The sequence below is a fragment of the Manis javanica genome, chromosome 9 (genome assembly GCF_040802235.1).
Source record: "Manis javanica isolate MJ-LG chromosome 9, MJ_LKY, whole genome shotgun sequence".
Classification (NCBI taxonomy): domain Eukaryota; kingdom Metazoa; phylum Chordata; class Mammalia; order Pholidota; family Manidae; genus Manis; species Manis javanica.
The window spans coordinates 22,916,170-22,939,054 of NC_133164.1; the positions used below are offsets into that span (position 1 = coordinate 22,916,170).

General features: G+C 33.1%; 1 pseudogene; it reads right to left on the reverse strand.

Annotated features, from left to right (window-relative positions):
• Positions 1–18,825: 18,825 nt before the first annotated feature.
• Positions 18,826–19,768, reverse strand: LOC118973633 (leucine-rich repeat serine/threonine-protein kinase 2 pseudogene; annotated as a pseudogene).
• Positions 19,769–22,885: the final 3,117 nt, after the last annotated feature.

The following is a 22,885-nucleotide window of genomic DNA, read 5'->3' on the forward strand; positions in this document are numbered from 1 at the left end:
CAGCTGGAAGCTTCAGGGAATCTCCCTTAAAAGGGAGCTGTCAGACATACTTTGGCATTCTTTTCATCCCTTTCTCCTTGTCACTTCTTGGCATGAGTATGCTCCAATTTTGAACATGAGTTTGGAGGGCCACCTTCTGAACATGAAAGTCCTTGGTTCCCTGAAAAGATTTTAGAATAGAATAGCCATCTCTGGACCACTTACCTCTGCAGAGTGTTATGCAATAGAGAAAAAACATAGAAGACACTTATTTGCAGCCAAATGTAGTCTTTGCTGAGACTAGACATTTATCAAATATCTAGTAAGGGTGACTAAATTATTAAATCAAGATCAAGCTGATATTCAATCAAATCTTTGGACAGTGTTTTATTTAAAATGTTTTCAGGTGCAAGGTGTGGAAAATTCAAATTGCTTGAATAATATTAATATATATTTAACCATATAACAGAAGGCTACAGCTAACATAGGATTCAGGTCTGATGATTTAATGGCACAGTAATATCAAAATGTATGCCATAATATCAAAATGTATGCATATTCTTTCCATAGGACCAGTAAGTCACCCTTTGGCAGTCATGGTAGATTTAGAATGATTTCTGGAAGCATTAGCAGTTTTATTCAGTAGGAAAGGGATGACTGTTCCCTAGAATTTAAAAGTGTAAAACTTCTCTGGAAAGTCAGGGATAAACTCTTACTGGCTTCTGCTGTAATCATTTCTTTCACTGTGAGAATACTTTGTGCTCACTGATATAGGCTGGGGTCCTTGGAGCAGTAAATGGTAAGGAGGATGAGATAGTCATTAGAGTCTTAGACTATACATAACCCATCCAACATCTATATTAAAGCAGGGAATAGGAGCAGTGTAGGTGAGTAGTTGGAGAAGGAATGTCTGTGGAGTTCAATGAAAATATCTTCTATTGTTTACTGCTGTAGCCACCTGACATATACTTCTTACTTTCAAAAATGCTTACTCTAATCTCCCTAGGAGACAAATGAGTCTCATGTCCAAGATCTTAATGTAATATACATTCCTCTTCTTCAGATACAGAGATCTTTCTTTATGGCCTTCTATGTACATTTAGCTTACTCATCCTCAATATATGTGTATACTATAGAGAACTTTTAAAAGCTGTAATCTTATTTTTAAAACTTTGAATAGAGAAGACTGTGTACTTCATTCATTCATATATCACACCATGTTGGAAAGGAAAATTCTTTGAGCCATTTGCAGAGTTCTCTTTAGAAAGAGTTCCCGTGTGTTCATTGTTCCCCATGGGGTCATCTGATCTTGAAAAAATCTTAGTATGGCATCCAGTGCTACACCAAGTTTTAAGCCTTAAATTTTAAATTATACTAAAAACTATTGTCTGCTGATGAACTAAAAATAAATATTAGGTAAAAATGGCAAAGTATTATTTCACTGTATTCTTTCAGCATTATTAAGTATTAGTACCATAGTACTAATGAAGAAAGCTGGAAGAAATTTAAGATAATTATCTAGAACAGTTATCTGTAAGACATTATGGTATTTATGCAAATCATTTATTATCCCTACAAGTTAGAAAATGATCTCATTTTATGCAAATTACAGAGAGATAATGTTTAATGAGAGTGAATATAGAAAAAAGTAAAAGTTTGGGGCAGCTTGCCTGTATATTTTTTCTTAAATATCATGTGTAATCATTTATGCATTGTCTACATTATTAGAAATTGAAGTTCAGCAGCTCATCACCATCTATTTAACTTGCTATAGAAAATGGTACTTAGGAAAATGAAAGTAGATTTTTCTTAAAAGAATTTTAAAAAAAAATAAATTTAACTTCAAGGCTACTTTTCTCTAAATATTCCTAGGGTGACAATGATTGCTAATATGGAGATTTCAAATAATTTGAACTACAAAGTTATGCCAGGCAGGTCAGTCGTATTTTGGTCTTTTCTTTCTTACTTTTGAGTTATGGCAGGATTAATCATGTTGATTGATATGTGGTAAAGAGACTACTGGGAAAACTGCTGCTGAGCAGTTTGTTGCTGATGAAAATGGTGTAATTTAAGACTTTTAAATAAAGACCAGATAACTTTAGTCCTGGAAAATGCATGGATTTCAGTGGGAATAGGAAAAGTTTTCTGTTTGTACTGATGTCAGTTAATGACATCAGTAGGTTAATAGTTAACCTAACTAGCAAATGCAATTAGCATTTGTTGTCAAAAGAGAAAATAAGTCTTAGAAAAGTTTTCTTCAAAACTTTTGTCTAGAAAAGTTTTCCTATAGTTTGTTACATTATAAATCAATCTGGGGAAATTACATAAGTGGGTATCAATGGTTGCCAGGAGAATTGTACATTTTCCTTACTTTGATATATAAACCTTCACTCTTCTGAATTTTCCTGGTTAAATATAATATGGTAGGAGCAGATAATAAAAAGGCACATTTTTCAATCTCACATTTCCTAATACTTTTAAATTAATTATTTCTATTTATTATAGAAAACAATATAACAAAAATTGTCTCTAAAATGCAAGAGGTTTGGAGCAAGGGCGGGTAAAGGATGCTCTGCTAGAACCATAGAGAGGTCACTATCCTGGCAGAGGACACCCTCTGAACTTCACAGGGAACATGTAGCAAATTCCATGAAGGGAGGAGCATCTTTCTGTTTTGTCCATGTCTAAATCACCAGCACTGTGCCTGGAACAAAATAGATGCTCAATGCATATATTGGGTACAGATAAATAAAAATGTCACAAGCCTTGCCTTCTGCAAACAAGGCTATCTATAGTAGACAAATGTCAAATGGGTTCTTGGGATTAATTTAATCTAAGTCCTATTTAATGCTAAGACTGTATTCAATGGTACCATGAAAAATGAAAAAAAATACAAGGAGTTTTGTTTGTTATGTAGAGAAACTGTTTCTCCCATTAGAAAACCTTATGTGTTTAAAACATGTATTGAATTCATATTACATAATAATCTTTTATTTGCATATAAATGAATAAATAAGGATGTATGTGTCTTCTGTGCTAAAATATCTATCAATAGAGAGATACTTCTTGTAAGGTAAACTCCTTCACTTACAAAATCAGCACACCTTTGTCAAAAATTAACAGCGTAAAACCACACATTGAAATTTAGTACTTCCTGATTAAAAGTTTCTGACTTCTCCATGATGTTTTGTTTCTGAAATATGTAATCAGATATAGTTCTTGCATACATCAAATGAGCGGCACCACACTCAACAGTGGAAATGAACCAAACAAACAAAAAGCATTATTGCAGGAATTTGGAAAATTTTTGCACCCAAGTATTGCTCAAACTGGGAAAGGAAAAGGAAAAAAAGCTCCATTTGAGGGGAAATTTACCACTTTAAATGATTGTCTTAGGATTTCAGAAATTCTGTAAAAAAATCTTTTTTTTTCTTCTGTAATTCCAAAAGCTGAGAATTACCTTTAATTCTGGAGGACTTTAGTGGGAAAACAGATATCCACTAGTTTTAGACACAAAACCCTAAAAGGAAGACTACAGAAAGAACATTATAAGGAGCAAATGAGCCTGATTTGAAGGAGAATTCCCTGATGCCCTCTACCATCCTGCCACCGCACATGTTCTTGCTGACATTTAGAGGCATGCACAAGATGTTTCCTCCACTGACATTTCCAACATAGTGGTTACTTAGAAACTGCTCTTTGACAAATGACCTTTTTGAAGAGGGTGATAGTTGTTCAGTAGCAACTATACTTAATCTCTGTACTTGTATATAATAACTGCAAGCAGAGATAAGCAGCAGTAAATAGTGGTCCTTAGGAGTCCTATCAGAAGAAAGTGCTGTGTTATGAGGAAAATCAAAATGCTTTACTACATGACAACCTGACAATTCTATTTTAATATTTGTCAGTAAAACCATGGAATTCACAATGTAGATGACACTACCAGCAAGATGCCAAAAGGTTTGTCTACTCTGAATGCTATTTGAAATAGTACAGGAATGATGAGTCACTCTAGTTATAAAAAATAAAAAAAAAGAAGAAAAAGAACTTTAGTCAGAAAGCACAAAAATGGTAGAATTCATTAGAGATGGATGTCAGGAGAATATTAAAACCCTAGTAAGAAATACATCTCAGAATAACTTAGTATTCCCAGAATCTATACTACCTGAAAGACAGCAGAATATATACCAATGAATAAGTCTGGATGAAAGTTATAATCAAGGTACTCATTTTGGAATTATTTGGCTGTGATTTTTATGTGTGATTGCTATAATATGCATTCTGTGAAAGACATTAAGAAATGCCTATATATATATCCAAAAAATATATGTAAATGTATATATACTTACCTATAAATTATGTTAAGTACAAGTATATATGTATGTGTCTGATATATAAACCTTTACTCTTCTGAATTTTCACACACATTTTCATATATTGGAATGAAGAATGATAAACATTATTAATAACAGGATCTCTTGAGTTCCAGATAAACTTCATAAAACATTCAGAACTACATGAAGATACTTACCTTATAATTTTGTCACTTATCATTCAGTTTAAATATGATTATTAAATTATTTTGCTGTAGTAAAAATTCATTTCAGATTTGTTTTCCTAAAAATAATATTATACAAAGGTTTAACTTTTATATGCTGTTATTTTCAACTAAAAATCATATTTATTGAATGGTGCTTATAATGATAAAGTAATAATATAGGAGCTAGAATCTTCAAATTAACAGCAAATACATTATGAAAAATTTGGGTAAAGTGCTAAAGTTTTAGAAAAATCATGTAATTCCTAGTCAAACATATAGTTATCATATATTTAGAAATATGATCAAATAATGTCTTTCTTTATAGAAATATACATGCAAACATAATCAACAAATGGTCTTGTAGATACTCCACAATATGCAAGACTCAAATACCATAAAGTTCTTACTGTTCAGTAAATATCAGGCTGAGCACACCATCTAGAGTCAGTCATTTCACCTCTTCAAACAACTTTTCTCTCTTAAATTTATACTTTGTTTCAAGTATAAATGTGAGTGGATAAATTAATCATGTGCAATAAAATAAAAAGAGGACAATAGGCCTCAAGGGAGAGATGAATGCAAATGAACTGAAGAATTTAATATTCAACTTCAGTGCAATATTATGATTTTCACTTGAGCAGATGAGAAATAGCAGGGGTGTGCAACTCTGAAAATCATCAGTATAGTCGACTCTTCCCTGTTCCCCAACTAAAATCCATCAACACCCTGAATACCATAATGTAATTCCACAGTCCAAATGCTAAATGTTGCAAACTCATCTGTGCTCTATGTTCTGCATACCAAACGTAACCATTTAATTATTTAATACCAATAAAAATTCATGTGTGTGTGTGAACTTGGGTCTTGCAAACACCTGCTTCTCTCATACATAATATAGACACAACCTCAAATGAGAGGGAAAGTATATAGGATTCTTCATGGATTTTCCAGTCTACTTCATCTGCTATTTTGGTGGTGTTGCAACTGTGTTCAAACATTAGATTATAAAATATATGTAATGATTTTTACACTTCTTTATTGCATAAAGCAAGTAGGTCACAGAATAATTGAGATGAAAGTTATATTTTATCATTTTGACAGTTTCCAGAGAGATAATAGTGAAATAGAAACTACTTTCCCTTATGTCTAACATGCCAGAAATATTCTATATTAGCTCAGTATATTGGTTTTGTAACTTGCTAGTGATGTCTGAGAGCCATCTGGAACATATAAGATCTTCAATACTGAGTTTTGAGTATTGCATGTAATTCAGTGAGAACCAGTAGTATCAAATGTGCCATTGATTCTTTCCTTGACTACTACTGCAGCATATTAATTTGGTGGGTAGTAAATTTTTTTTATGTTGAGTATTTTCTGAAATATAGACCCTAGAGCCTAGATATCTGTTCCCAGTTCTCCTAGAACACACTGGGAACATCACCACAATCTAGGGCTTCTTCATCTTCTAAATAATATATATAACTTTTGAGAAAAAAATATTAGACTTAATTAGGCATGTAAATAAGTTCATTTTCTACTGATAAAAGTCAGTCACAAGGATCTTGAGATTTTGGACAACAGAAATTTCATTAATAGACTTGTGGGCAAAGTAACTTAGCATGCTATATTTCCTGGAAGGGTATCTCTTAAGTTCCTGGTAGAAAGTTCTTGTTTCTGCATCTTCTCTTGAATTGAAAAACTTTGCATAATTAATTTTCTTTATTTATGATATTGTGAAATGTAGGAGGATGGGCTAACGCACCAGATAGGCCTCGGTCTAAAATTCCTTTCCAGTAAGCCTCAGGTGATTGAGCTTAGATGGGCAGTTCAAACCCTAGAGGTATTAGTTACTTCTCTGTGGCTTGCAATGATAATGGTTACTTCTGATTTAGAGAAGATAATGAGCACATATTGCCCCATATAGTGCACATACCAGACACTCCAGGAATATTATATCACTCCCCCTTTTAGTAAGACTTCTTTAACTTCTTAAAATGTTTTTCAAGTCACTAAATTACACACAATGATGTCTGCAAAATAGCCCTATGTTTGGTATTCTATTCTTGAATCTGGTGATCCTTTGTTATTAATTAATGATTAATGACAATAATTAATATTATTAATGTTTTGGGACATATTGTTTGAAATTTAATAATTTTCTCAAATAGTATTGAACAACTAACAACAATAGAAACTTAGTTCAAAATATACTGTATAGAAAAGCAACATGCATTGAGCATTGTTACATGATATATACTTTGTATATGTTATCTTAAAAGCAGGTATTGTTTTCCTTATTTTTCATATAGTCACTGAGAGATAAGAAGTGTAAATAACTCTCCCAAGTGGAATTTTAGGCTCAGGTTTCTTTGGCTCCAAATTCCATCTACCATGCAATGCAGCATTTCTGTATTTGTACAGGTCGAGGGTAATGAATTAGAATGTCCCCTATTAATCCCTTTAATATCTTGCTTTTGTGATTCTGATCAAAAGACATTTCTAAATACAATAGAAATAGTTCCAAAATGATGATAGTAACTATCAAGAAATGTATTTTCAATTCTACTAAATTAGGATGCATGGACTACTTTCACAAGAAGAAAAAGTTTGCAAATTGAAAACAGTTGTAGATCAATATTAGAAAGAGTAGAAAGAGATCCTATCTTTTATGGGCTGAGAAGACAGAAAATAATAGAAACAAGGAAAAAAGACCAAACATGTTCCTTTAATTAAGTTTGAAGTTACTATTACAGATAATTTCATAATATGTAGAAAGAGAGACACATGCACAACTCTTCTTTGCATATTACGTGCAACACATTATTGCATTATTGCCATTGTTTCCAGAAACCTTAGTGAGGATTTTCCCATACTGATATCTACATTCCCCACTTTTCCCAGGCCTGATTTTCTTCCTCTTCAAGCTTTCATAGTTGTTTTCATTTATCCCACAAAACCTGTCAACTTTTTTCTATTCTCTTATCCCTGTTCAGTGTTTTTTTATTCAATGTGTATTCTGTTTATTCAAAATACATTTTAACATTCCTTTTCTCCTTCTCTCTTCCTATTTGCCTCTCTTTTCACTTTTTTAACCTTGTCAGTTTAAATATCCTTGTCAAGCACCTCAGCCCAAATCTCACCTCCCTCCTAAGCTACTTCTTTGGGAACCTGAGTCATATCCACTCTCCCCCTTGTATCTTCCACCTTTTTTCCTCACTAGTCTTCACCTTATATGATTCCCTATTAGTCTAACATAAGCGTTTGTTTTTAACTGTATGATTTTCCCTTCCATCCAATGTAAATTTCCCTTTATAACAAAATTTCCTGAAATATTTGTATTTGTCTTTAGTCCTCAACTTTCTATTTCTCCTCAATTTGTTCTCACTGAGCAACAGAACTGAGCAACATGCATTGAGCATTGTTACATGATATATACTTTGTATATGTTATCTTAAAAGCAGGTATTGTTTTCCTTATTTTTCATATAGTCACTGAGAGATAAGAAGTGTAAATAACTTGCCCAAGTGGAATTTTAGGCTGAGGTCATGGATGTCCCCCACATCAGTTAAACAGATAATTATGAGAATTATTTGATTTCTCAGAGGTAAATGATCCAGTCACAGTCCCTCCTTAACATACACCTCAATAGCAAGATACTGCCCTCTTCTGGCTTTCCAGCTGTCTTTAGGGCTCTTTCTCCTCTGCTAATTCTCCCCCTTAAATGACGGATGTCCTCATGGCTCTGACAGGTTGACTTCTCTCTTTTCCTAAATTCATCCTACAGTTACTTCTGTTTTCATCTATTTCTAAATGAAAATAACTACCCTGAAACTTCCTTTCTCAGATATCCCACTTTAGAATGGAGTACTTATTCTTTCATCACAAGCATCTCAAATTCAGTATGTACCTAATGGGATTACTCTGCATTTCACACAAAACCTGCTTTTTCACTAGTTTCCTGTTGCAGCTAACATAACCATCTATCCACCACATTTTTCAAGCCCATACCAGGATTCCTCCTTAATAATTCATTCTCCTTAACACTCTAGTAACTAGTCAAAATCTTTAATTCTTTAATTCTAGGCAATCATCAAGACCTTCCCACTTCACGATTTAGTGTCTTTCTTGAACTTGTCCACTGAGCTCCATCCCTAAGATCTCTGTCATATACAGCGCTGTCACCTCCTTGTTAGCATATTGTCTCACTCCCACCTGTTTTTTTTTTATCTCTTCTGAAAATAAGGCATGTTCCCTATGCTTTTGAACATGCTCTTTGAATGAAATCTTTTCTTGATAACTCCACTCCATTTGATTTTCTGACAGACTCACTTTTAGGTCTCAGTTCCAATGTAACATGCTCTGGGGGAACTTATGTCTTTCTCTTTTTAGGTTAAACCATAGTCTTTTTTTATTTTGACATCTATAACATTTATTACACTTGAAGTTTTTTGTTAATTGCTTCTCTTTCCCAAGGAGAGCAATATCTTTATTATTAACATGGAGTTCCTAGGATCTAGCATGATGACCTGGCATAATAGATATCCAGGTTAATTGAATTTCTTTTTCTTTCATGAAAATTCTATATACTTTGATGAGGACACTGGAGCTAAGCTGAAAAGAGAATCAAACATATGCAAGGTAATATGTGAACAGAGGGATGAATAATGTATGGTCAGTGCAGTTAATTTATAATCTGGCTCACGTATTTCTGTATCTATATAGTTTAAACAAATTGGATTTGTTTTTGTGGGGATCAAGTGGTGGTAATTAAGGGAGCAGTCTATTTCACCTACTATTGGATACAGACCTAAATGTAAATAGTCATGAACCTTGGATTACCTATTTTATTTTTGTTAAAGGACAATTCAAATTTAGATAGTTTGCACAGAAAGAAATGTTATAAGGTTGTCACATACAAATTTTTAGATAAATATTTATGACAAATGGCAAGGTAATGAGTATCTCCTGAAAACAAAAGAAAAAGATCCCCATTTATTATAGGCTTTCTATTGAAGTAGTACCTATAATAAGACAGGAGAATTTTCTATTAGATCCTCTCTGGATTTGCTTGATTATAATCTGCTTTTAAGCAATCTGCATTCTTTTCAGAATCTTTTTAGAGATCTTAGATTTGATTGTTTTAATTATAACTCTGAATTCCATGTAAAAGCTGTTTCCTTTTCTGTAATGGTGGGAAATCTAATGGCACACACGAATACATGCTAAAATTCATGAATGATTATGTCTGTCAAGCAAAAATCACTTTCCCTCCATTTTTTCTTAAAATGCACATATTAGAACACAAAATTCAAAGTCATAATTTCTGGTCCCACTTATTCTTAGCCACGGTATTTTAAGCAAGTCGTTTCACCATAAGCCTCAGTCTGTTTTCTAGTCCATAAAAAGTGCATATATTTTTAGATAAGTTTCTTGATAAATTTGAGGATAAAATTCAATAGTAACTTTAGAGAAGCTTAAGTAATATGAAAAGCATTATATGAATTTAAAATAGCCATTTTTTGTTTTCTAGTCTAGTCATAGCAGTGTTGTAGACCTTTATTAGTAGAGGATCCTGTAAGGACTGGTTACTAATTTTTTATATGTAGATATAATTCATCTAGGCAGAATTACTATGATGAACTTAACATCCCATTCAGTTACTCATTTTATTTACTGTTATGGTAAGTTTAAGTCCAATATTCATATCAACTACACCGAGTCACCCCTTTATGTTCTAGCCATTCTTTATTCTCAGACTTTCCTATGGAGCAACTCCCCTCCAGAGCTTGCTGACACACGGATTACTGAGTACCACCTCCAGAGTTTCTGATGGAGCAGGTGGACCTTTTGTTTTGCATTTCCTATAAGTCCCAGGTGACCTCCATGAAGCATGCTGAAAACCACTGTTCTAGCAGGGTTTTCAGATTTTAACATCCAAAGAAACTGCCTGGCTTTATCCCCAGACACAGCCATTTCATTGCCCTGAGGCATTCCTCAGAAACAAGAACCAAGTTTCACTGTGATAGAAGTAGTGTCTCTCAATGCCTTGTCAAAACCATACCCAGATGAATCAGAATTGAAAGGCAAAAGGACTGGGATCACATATTTTCACCCAGGGCCTCTGTGTTCAGTTATCTCACCAAATAATCAATCCAGACACTTTCAGCATTCAATAGGAAACATCTGCTTGTGTAACTAATAAGTACTATGTATCTGGATCATCCCAACCTAGCTAGGAGCCGTTACAAATAGAAGGCTATAAATTGGAGTACAGCAGTCAAAGAGGCATAGATTCTTCTCCTTTCCTGAACTTATTCAAGCATGGGGTTTTCATTATGAAAATTTTTCCCATATTGTGAGTGTTCTGATGTAGGAACAATAGTTAGTACACCAAGATTCCAGACCAAGGCCATCCACCTGGTGATTGCATGACTCTGTTATCATAAAGAAGATATGGGGAACAGAATCAGGACTGATTTCATATCTAAGAAGGAATCAAGAGATATCCACCTCAAGGATACTGTTAGCTAATTAAACATAAAAAGTAACTTTCCCAAGCTCCATTCCCTTATGACAGAGATGTGTTACCTTCCAAAAAAGTAGTAACTATAAGTAGCTTGGAAGCAGTTTCATTAAATAGTACACGGCACCCTTTAATCCCTACCTTTTTCTAGCTTGAGACTTTGGAATGTCTTTACCTTTCCTACATATTCTTACCCTGAAAGTAAAACTTTATGTACCTTCCTATGGAACAATGAATACATTATTCTAATGTGGGCTTTTATAGACCATCAGCATATGGGTTACTTGGTATTTCATGAATGTTTCTCAAAAAAAGTACATATTATTCATTTAAAATGTTCATTTATAACAGGCTATCATTTCCGGACACACAACACTAGTAAAAAGTATGATGAAAGAAAAATTACAATTTTTAAGCTCATTTTAGCTTGTGATACCATGTTACTACAAACCCTTTGTGAAAAATCACTGCGATGGCGTTCTTTTGATGCATATCGTGTACTCCTTAATTGTTCATCAAATTTCTCTATTATAAATATACCACAGTAAAAACAGGTATTAGGTTTTTTACCCACAATAAAATCCAGTCCCAGAATCATGGAGTAAATAGAAATGGGCATTTTATGATATGGCTTTTAGGTTATAAGTCATATTAATTTTACAAAATTTAAAGGCTAAAAAAGCATAAAGTAGAAAAGAAAAATTAGCCATCTTAACATAATATGAAGACAGTGCCTTTTAACAATTTATTATTTTTCATTTTATTGCATAATGTTTTTAAATTTGCTTAGTATCCCCTTTATTAAAAGGTGAATGAAAAATTTCTTACAACCCTTCACGTATTTTAATAAGATGTGCTTTTAGTATGTCCAATATGCCATCTGGTAAAATCCATAAATTGACCGTTTTCATTACACAAGACAATTATTTTTGTTTCTTTTATAAAGAAGTTCAAAAAGTCATTGGACTGCTTTCTTTTAGGATTATTTAAAAGTCACATTACTCTGTTTCCAACATTTTTATTATTTTTTTCATATTTTATTTTACGTTAAGGGACATACAATAAAATACAAATCTCAGTGTACAAGTTAATGAATTTTGACAAATGTATACACACATGTAAACATCAACCAGATCAAGATACCAAATATTTTCACTATTTTTTCTCTCTCACCTATTTCACCAAACACCCCATTCCCCATCCAGTGACAACCACCAGTCTCTACTCTGTGTCTGAGTCTATCTTAGTTGTGCCTGTTCATTTATTTTGTTTCTTAGGATCCACATATAAGTGAAATCATATGGTATTCCTTCTCTGTCTTATTTCCCTTAGCATAATAATCTCTAGGTCCATCCATGTCATAAATGGCAAGATTTCATTCTTTTTTTCCTGACTGATTAATATTCCATTGTAAATATGTACCATTTCTTTTTTGCCTATTTAGCTATTGATGGACATTTAGGTTGTTTCCATATTTTGGCTATTGTAAATAATGCTGTGATAAAACATAAGAATGCATATATATTTTTGGATTAGTGATTTTACTTTCTTTGAACAAATTACTATAGGAAGAATTGTTGGGTCCTAATAATATTTCTATTGTTGGTTTTTAATGAATTTACATAGTGCTTTCCACAGTGGCTGTACTGGTTTACATTCCCACCAACAGTGTATAGGACTTCCACATTCCCCACATCCCTGCCAACACTTTTTATTTCTTGTCTTGTTGATATCAGCCATTCTGACTGGTACAAGGTGTTAGCTCACTGTGGGTTGGATTTGCATTTCCCTGATGATTAGTGATGGGGAGTATCTTTTCATGTATCTGTTGACCATCTGTATGTCTTTGGAAAAATGTCCATTCAGGCCCTCTGCACATTTTGTTTTTTGGTGTTGAATTATACAAGTTCTTTATATATTTTAGATATTTGCCCCTTATAGAGCAAATCTTGACTAGTTTCTTTGAGTTAAATTGGGAGAAAAATACATAGTTTACAATAAGGTCTCTAGGTTTAGCTCAATGGAATTTATTAAAATTTTAATTCCTTTTTTTTTCTCTGTCCTTTCTCTTAGCCTTTTTACCTCTCTTTCTCATGGTGAAATAAGAATACATTCATTTGACTAAAATTTAGTCAGCCAATGTAGACATAAACTAAATATGATTTACATCCAATAAATCCAACATCACAATAAGTAAATGTTTTGCCCTCCATTTTGTCCATAAAGATACAATCCTAGAGTAAGTCAATGTCTCCATTATTAGATCAAATCACAGCAATCAATTTTAAAAAGAAATGACATTTTGAAAGAAATGGCATTTACCATTTCACTTTCACAGTTATATATATATATATTTGTATGTATATATATATTTTTGTATGTACAAATATATATATTTGTATGTACAACTTAAAGACATATTTTCTTAAATTTTTTTCCTGTATTATATTATCCAGTTGTTGATTTGTGTGTGTGTGTGTGTTTTTTTTTTTTGGTATCATTAATCTACGATTACATGAAGAACACTCTGTTTACTAGGCTTTGAGACTACTTTGGCTTTGCTTCTTTCCTGACTATAAAGATTGTACTACAGTCATGCAAAATCTGATATAGGTAACTTTAACTTAATATCAAAACCCCATTAGTATTCTTTACTCTGGAATGGCTTTGTGTAACAAATACATTGAAAGTAGTGATGTAGCAGAACTTTTTAATGGCATTATACACAGAAAAAGAAATTTTCTTGGTATTTTAATGGATAATTAAAGAAACCATACCATGGCAGAACGTACCATTAATGTCCTAAGAATAGTCATGAAAGAATATGTTAAAACACACACACAAAACTTGATGTCAATATCTGTACTTTACACAGATTGTGAGGAAGGTGTAATATATTTAATTTATAGGGTATCTTTTTATAGAATGTTCGATACTTTATTTTACACAAATAATATTAAGGCAGAATATGTATACATATCTAGAATGTACATGTCATCAAAATATGCTTCTATATATTTGCAAAGAAATACATTTGCTTCTAGAAAAGATGGAATTTTTTCCTTCAGTTTTGATGAGTACATTCTACATAACATTACCATCATTCTCATTAATGAATGGCTTATTATATAATATTGTCCCTGTCACAAAAATTTTGATAACAGTATGGCCTATAGCTACCTCACCTGAAGTAAATGGCTTTAATGATAACCTGCTGTGTAACTATGTTCCACCCATGGTGTTTCATGGTGGTTTGCGTCATTGTTATGGTAACTTCCTTTACATTCCACCAACTTTGTAGGTAATAGATGATTTGAACATAATTATTTATTCTTAACAAATGGGTAATTTAAATATGTGACAATTAATATAGTGATTACAAAATAGCTCCAAAATAATGTTATATAACCATTTCACAGAGAATGTTTTACAAATAGTTGTAGCATTTAGATAGTCATGAGGATTTTTTTGCTATTTTAATGTCTTACATTTCTTATTTTTTATTTTGTGTATGTGTTATAATCAGTTGTATGTTGTGGAATATATTCAGACTGATGTGTTCTAATTTCATTAAATGTTAACGAAAAAGATGTTAAATGTTAACATTAAATTGTGTGAGTTGGGGAAAGTTTAACTGATTTATAATTCAGGTTTTTTGTTTTTTTTGTTTAATTTTGTTTTTTTTTGATGAGCTGTAGGTAAGATGAAAGGATTATATTATATTGTGAAAAGCAGAATTTGGTTTCTAATAGATACTTGCTCAGTAAATGGTACTAAAACCATTTCTATATTTTCAAGGTGAAAATAGTGATATTCTGTTATTCTCCTTTGATCTTTCACTCTTTAGTTTCACTATTATTTTTAATTTTTAATTGAAGTATAGTTGACATACCACATTATATTAATTTCATGTGTACAACATAGTGATTTAACAATTTAATAGATATTAAAAAATTCTCACTATCTTAAGTGTAGTTACCATTTATAACCATACAAAATGATTACAATATTACTGACTACATTTCCTATGCTGCACTTTTCATCCTTGTGACTTATTTATTCTGTAATTGGAAGTCTATACCTCTCTACTCCTTCCACCTATTTCACCCATCCTCCCACTGCCATGCTCTCTGGTAAAAACCAGTTTGTTCTCTGTACTTAAGATTCTGTTTCTGTTTGTTCATTTGTTTTTTAGATTCCACATATCAGTGAAATCATATGGCATTTGTCTTTTTTCTTTATGACTTATTCTATGTAGAATAATACCCTCTGAGTGCATGTCTGTTGTTACAAATGACAGTATTTCATTCTTTTTTATAACTCATATTCCACTGTATAGTTGACGCTTGAACAACATGGGTTTGAACTGTGCAGGTCCACTTACATTCCCAACAAAAGCACGTAAGAGTTCTGTTTGTTAAATTTTCTTGCAATATTTAGTTCTTGTCTTTTTGATACTAGTCATTATGACTAGTGCAATATCTCACTGTGGTTTTGAATTGAATTTCTCTGAGGATTAATTATGTTGAGCATCTTTTCATGTGCCTGTTGGCCATCTGTAAGTCTTCTTTGGAAAAAAAATCGCCATTCAGGTCCTCTGTCCATTTGTCTTAACCAGATTAATTTTTTACTGTTGAGTTGTGTGAGTATTTTAATGTATTTTGGATATTAGCCCCTTATCAGATATATTGTTGGCAAATATCTTCTCCCATTCAGTAGGTTGCTTTTCACTTTGTTGATGGGTTCCTTCATAGCACAAAAGCATTTTAGTCTGATGTAGTCCCAATTGTTTGCCTTTGCTTTTATTTCCTCTGAGAAGACAGATTGAGAAAAGCATTACTAAGTCTGGTGTGCAAAAATTACTGCTTATGTTTTCTTTTAGGAATTTGATGGTTTCAGGTCTCACAGTTAGGTCTTTAATCTATTTGGAGTTTATTTTTGTTTGTTTTCTATAAATAAAGTAGTCCAGTTTCATTCTTTGCATGCAACTGTTGAGTTTTACCAACACTATTTAGTGAAGAAACTGTCATCTTTATTGTATATTAATTGACCATGTAAGTGTGGGTTTATTTCTTGGCTGTCTATTCTGTTCCATTGGTATATGTCTATTTTTGTGCCAGTACAATCCATTTTGATTACTGTAGCTTTGTAATACAGTTAGAAATCTAGACTGTGGTGCTACCAACTTTGCTCTTTCTCAAAATTGCCTTGGCTATTTGGGGGCTTTTGTGGTTCCTATATGTATTTAGGATCATTTGTTTTAATTCTGTAAAAAATATTTTTGGTATTTTGATAGGGATTACATTAAACCTATAGATTGCTTTGGGTAGTATGGACACTTTAACAATATTCTTCTAATCCATGAGCATGGAAAAGCTTTCCATTTGCATCTTCAGTTTCTCTCAACATCTTATAGTTTTTAGAATATACATCTTTCACCTCCTTGGTAAAATTTATTCCTAGGTATTTTATTCTTTTTGATGCAATTGTAAATGGGATTGTTTTCTTGATTCTCTTCTACTTTGTTATTCCTACATAGAAACACAATAGTCTTCTGTATACTGATTTTGTATCTGGCAACTTTTTTTAATTCATTTATTCTAGTAGTTTTTTTGTCTTTCTTTAGGGTTTTCTATATATACTATTTTGTCATCTGCAAATAGTGACAACTTAATTTCTTCTTTACCAGTTTAGATGCCTTCTATTTCTTTTTCTCAGCTGACTGCTGTGGCTAACACTTCCAGTACTATGTTGAATAAAAGTGGTGAGAGTGGGCATCCTTGTTGTGTTCCTGATAATAGATGAAAAGCTTCCATTTTTTGCCATTGAGTATGTTGTTAGCTGTGAGTTTGTCATACATGACCTTTGTTATGTTGAGATTTTTCCCTTTATAGTCACCTTTTTCAGAGTTTTTTCTCATGAATAAATGTTGGCTTTTGTCAAATGCTTTTTCTGCATTTATCAAGGTAATCATATGATTTTCATTTTTCCTTTTGTTAATGTAGTATATAACATTAATTGACTTGTGCATCCCTGGAACAAATTCCATTTGGTCATGGTGAATGATCCTTCTAATCTATTTTTGAATTTGGTTTGGTAATATTCTGTTAGGAGTTTTTTTTTACATCTCTGTTCATCAGTGATATTAGTGTGTAATTTTCTTCTATTGTAGTGTCTTTGTCTGGTTTCTGGAATTAGGGTAATGCTGACCTGATAGAAAGTATTTAGGAAAAGTCCTTCCTTTTCTATTTTTTTTGGAACAGTTTGACAAGGATGAGTATTAACTCTTCTTTAACTGTTTGTTATAATTCACCTCTGAAGCTATCTGGCCTGGACTTTTGTTTGTTGAGAGTTTTTTGATTACCAATTCAATTTTGTTATTAGTAATTAGTCTGTTCAGATTTTGTTCCTAATTCAGTCTTGTAAGATTGTATGTTTATAGGTATTTATCCATTTTTTTATGCTTTAAAAATGTTTATTCTTTATTTAGATACAATGTTAATTTACATATGTCTCCATAATTATCTGTAAAAAAGTGCATATAAATACAAAGTAACAATGAGAAACATGACAGAAACAAATAGCCACCTCATTTCTGCTTTTTGTTAAACTATATGACAAATTAAAGATTAGGTCCTTTTGAAATGTGGAGACTCTTTCAGGGTCAGGAATTTGTTTTGTCCCTTAATATAAAGAAATGTTGAATGTCCATATAGTAAAACACCAGTCAGTCCTGAGAATAGTAAATGGATTAGTTATTCATCATAGGGAATTGTTTAAAATGATGAGTATTGGCTAGGGCCAAAGGATTTCCCAAAAATGTTGTCCCTTAAAGCAGAAATAACACTCAAATTGCTTCCTAGGTACTTGACATTGATATTCCTACCACAGAATATTTAAACAATTTAGGCATAATTAAGAAGACTGGGTTAGCAGGTATCATTTACCCATCATAGCCTAAAGCTCCTTTTTTCTTCAGCAGACTAAAGAGTGTTAACATACCTCTCCCTATGGTCTTGGTGGGAGTTGCGGAATTCTATAATTCTGGAAATAGGGTCTCTTCCTGAATGATAGGGGATTTGCAGAGTCACAAATGTAGGAAGATGAGTTGAAGCACTAGAGCGAAGCAGAGTAGGAGGAAGTGACCAGTGGTCGGGCTTACCGCTGAAAACAGACATTAAGACATAAGAATATCACTTGAAGGACTGAACATTGTATTTGTACCAATTATACAAATTTCAGGGTATCCACATTCAAAGAAAGAGCTGCAAAACAGGGAAAGAGAGAGTGACTGTGTCTTTCCTGGATATGAGGACTTGGACAATACGTATGTTGTCATCTGCACTTTTCATGGTGTTTCTTTTAGACCGAGCAAAGCTGTGGAGATGGATGGTTTGTATCGGCAACCAAGAAGACTCAGGTCCCAGGGAAGGGCTTTATTAGTCCAAATTCACTGACAGCTTACAAGCATATATGATAACTGCATTTAAAAGCAGTCTAAGAAGGAATGTATTATATGGGAAACTATCCTAGTACTTTTAGTCTACTTTGCAGAATATCTAGAAAGTAATCAAGCCACAGTCCTGTCTTAAAAATGGAATTTAAAAGAAAGTTTACCTTCATTATGGGTAACAAAGCAAAAAGTTATATACTCATAAACTTTGCAATGAGTAAATTTTACAATGAGAAACTGCCTTGATGTACTTTCTTAGATATCCTTTCATTACTTAATCCACAAAATTAATTAGGATATATAGGAAATGTCACATTTTAAAGAGTTCTTTAAAACACACTTTTTGGTAACTATTTTTACACATATTTATATTTAAAATAAAACATATAAACATTCCTTCATATACACATGAGCTAGTTCAAAAGGTGGGAATATCCTTTCTATATTACACATTTTTAAAGGAAATATTTACAAGATAAGGACAATAATTTCCCCAAGAGCACAGGTTTCCAATATCCCTCCTATTCAGCAGATATTCCTCTCATTTTTTCAGCTAATTCTTTCCTCACTTCAATATGTTTTTCTAAATTTTGCACTTCATGTGGAAGATTGAGGTCCCAAACAGACAAGCAAAACTCTCTCTCTTTTTGGTGTTGTGGACCTTCAGTACTTTTCCGGTTATACCCCAAAACCAGCATGACATTTTTAAGGCTACCTAACTGTGCTGTCATCATGACTCTAACAGAATCACATAAATTGTGAATTATACAAATAATCCGACGGGTTCACAGATCCAGCAGTAAGATATGGCCTCCTCCAGTTCCTATCCAGAGAGTGGTGTTCTTCTGGAGGCAGAGAGTTTTCACTCTCCCAGAATAAGACATTTTGTGTTTTGATTCTTTGTTTCCTTTTACTCTTTCCTCCTTTATAAAGTGCACACAGTCTATTAGTTCGCAGAGCTTTTCAATTTTCTTATCCCGCACTTCCACAAACAGGCTATTCTTCGCGACGTAGAGAGCTGTGTCTACCACCACGGCTATGATGTTGGAATCACTGAAAGCTGCATAAGATAACTGGTTTGGGTTTGTCCTGGTCTCAATCAGTTTCTGAATGGTGAAATCATCAGTAAATGAGAAAAGTTTTGTACCGCATCCTCCCCACATAATGTTTTTTTCATTTGAATTCATGGATGCACTCAGACACATGAGTGGAGTGCTGACATCACCTACATTCAGGATCCTCAGAGGAGCAGCCCCTTTACACTTAACAGCTTTATCTTGAAAAATTGCTAAATTACCATCAGTAGTGCCCACCAAAAGAAAATGCCTTTGCTTGCTATTGCAATAATTGTAAATAGCCTTCTTCGCCTATTTAACTCCATCCATTGGAATTTTCTGACAAAATCCAAATAATTCCATCTCCAAAACTGCAAGTGGAGTTTATATTTCAGCTGCCAAAAAGCTGAGCTTCACATTTTTATGATACTTATTTACTGTTCAAAGCCGGAAACGGATATGAGGGATAATCTTCATGGGTCCTGGGAATCATCCTGCCCCCGCTTAGAGCAACCAGCCTGCTACTCACGCCTGAAATTCCTCCCTTTAAATAAACTCCTCTAGGATAAGATCCCTGCTCATGAGCAGGGGTAAGTCATGTTTACCCATTAACAACTTATGAATTCCCTTACGGGTTTTTTTTTTTCCAATTAGGTAGTTAGTGAGCTGATACACTGTAGACTGGCACATAACAGGCTATTTATCCATTTTTTTAGGAAGAATTTGTTGGTCCATAATTTTTCCTAGTAGTGTCATAATCCTTTGTATTTCTGTGGTGTTGGTTGTAACTTCACTTTCATTTCTGATTTGAGCCCTCTCTTTTCTCTCGATGAGTCAAAGTAAAGGTTTACCAATTTTGTTTATCTTTTAAAAGAGCCAGCTCTTAGTTTCATTGCTCTTTTCTGCTGTTTTTTTTTTATTTTTTAGTCTTTATTTTATCTCTGATCTTCAATATTTCCTTTCTTCTACTAACTTCAGCGTTTTGTTTATTGCTCTTTGTCCTTTAGGTGTAAGTTTATATTAGATGTTTCTTGTTTTTCAAGGAAGGTTTGTATAAGTACATACTTCCCTCTTAGGATTGCTTTTGCTGTGTCACAAAGATTTTGAGTTGTTTATATTTTCATTTGTCTCCAGTTTTTTTATTTCTTCTTTGATTTTTCATTGGCCCATTGTTTGGTTAGTTGCATATTGTTTAGCCTCTGCATGTTAGTGTTGTTCAATTTTCACTTTATAATTTCTTCTTGTATTGAAGTATAGTTGAAATACAATCTCATATTAGTTTCAAGTATACAACACAGTGGTTCAACAGTTACCCACATCATTAAATCCTCATTCCAACTAGTTCACTTACTATCTGTCAGCATAGAAAGACATTACAGACTTACTGGCTATATTCTCCTTGCTGTACTGTCATCCCCATGACCAACTTACATTATGACTGAGAATTTTTGTACCTCTTTATCCCCTCCCTCAACCCTTCCCCTACCCAAACCCTCCCCCATAGTAACCACCAGTCACTTCTTGGTGTCTGTGAATCTATGGCTATTTTTTAATTTAGTTAGAATTCCTAGTTTCATACTGTTGTCATAAAAGATGCTTAATATGATTTCAATCTTCTTAAATTTACTGAGAATTATTTTGTGGCCTAACGTGATCTATCCTGTAGAACATTCTATGTGCACTTGAGAAGGATGCATATTCTGATTTTTTGGGATGCAATGTTCTGTATATATCTGTTCAGTGCACCCGATGCAATGCGTCATTCAAAGCCAATGGTTTTCTTATTGATTTTTCTGTCTGGATGATCTACCCATTCATATAAGTGGGTTATTAAAGTTCCCTACAATTTCTGTTTACTGTCAATTTCTCCCATTATCTCTGTTAATATATGCTTCATGTATTTAGGTGACCTTATGTTTGGTGCATAGATATTTATAATTGTTAGATCATAGGCAAGTTGGATCAATCCCTTTATCATTATGTAATTCTCTCCTTTGTCTCTTGTTAAAGTCATTGTTTTAGAGTCTATTTTGTCTGATTTTAGTACTGCTACCCCAGCTTTTTTCTTTGCTTTCATTTGCATGGACTATCTTTTTATATAGTGTTATGCTTGTAATCCTTTCTTTTTATTATTATTTTTTGTATATCTATTACAAGTTTTTGGTTTGTGGTTACCATGAGGTTCATATATAACATCCTAACATAGCAAGTCTATATTAAGTTGGTGGTCATATAAGTTTGAACACGTTAAAAACACTACATCTTTACTCACAGCTTCCGTATTTTATATACATATGTCATTTTATGTCTTATTTTGTGAATCCCTTCATTTTTACATGTAATTTACTATATTTGTCTCTTCACACTAGCTTTTAAGCAACCGATCTGCTGCCTTTGCTACATGTTTGTTTTTAACAGTGAAATTTTTCCTTTTATAATTTTCTTCTAGTTATGGCCTTTTTTTTCCACTTAAAGAAGTCACTTAACATTTCTTGTAAGGCCTCTTTAGTGGTGATGAATTCTTTTACCTTTTGTTTAAGAAACTCTTTCATTCAATTCTGAATGATAACCTCATGGGGTAGAATATTCTTACTTGTTTTTTTTTTCTTTCAGCACTTTGAATAGATCATGCCACTCCTCTCCAGCTCACTGGAAAATTAGATCATAGCCTTTATGAGGTTTCCTTTGTATGTAATGTGGTACTTTATCTTGCTGCCTCTAAGATTCTCTCTACTTTTTACATGTTAATTATTATGTGTCTTGGTGTGGACTTCCTTGGATTCATCTTGTTTGGGGCTGTGATTCCTGGACCTGAATGTCTGTTTCCTTCCCAACTGAGGGGAGATTGCAGCTATTGTTTCTTCAAATAAATTTTCTGCCCCTCTTTCTTGTCTCCTTCTGGGACTCCTGTAATGTTAATGTTACTGCACTTGTTGTTGTCCCAGAGGTCCCTTAACCTATCTTCATTTTAACATTCACGTTTCTTCCTGCTGTTCAACTTGGGTGCCTTCCATTACCCAGTCTTCCAGATCACTGATCTGTCTTCTTCATCCTCTTATCTGGGGTTGATTCCTTCTTGCGGACTTTTCATTGCAATTATTGCATTCTTGAACTCTGACTGGGTTCCTTTTTATCTTTTCTATCTCCTTTCTTGTCCCCATTGAGTTCATTCACTCTTCTCTAGAGTCTAGTGAGCATTTTCATAACTATTACTTTGAGCTTTTTTTCAGGTAGGTTGCTTATCTTCATTTAATTTTTTCTGATGTTTTGCCTTCTTCTTTCATTTAGAGAATATTTCTCTGTCTACTTTTTATTTGACTTTTTGTGTCTATTTC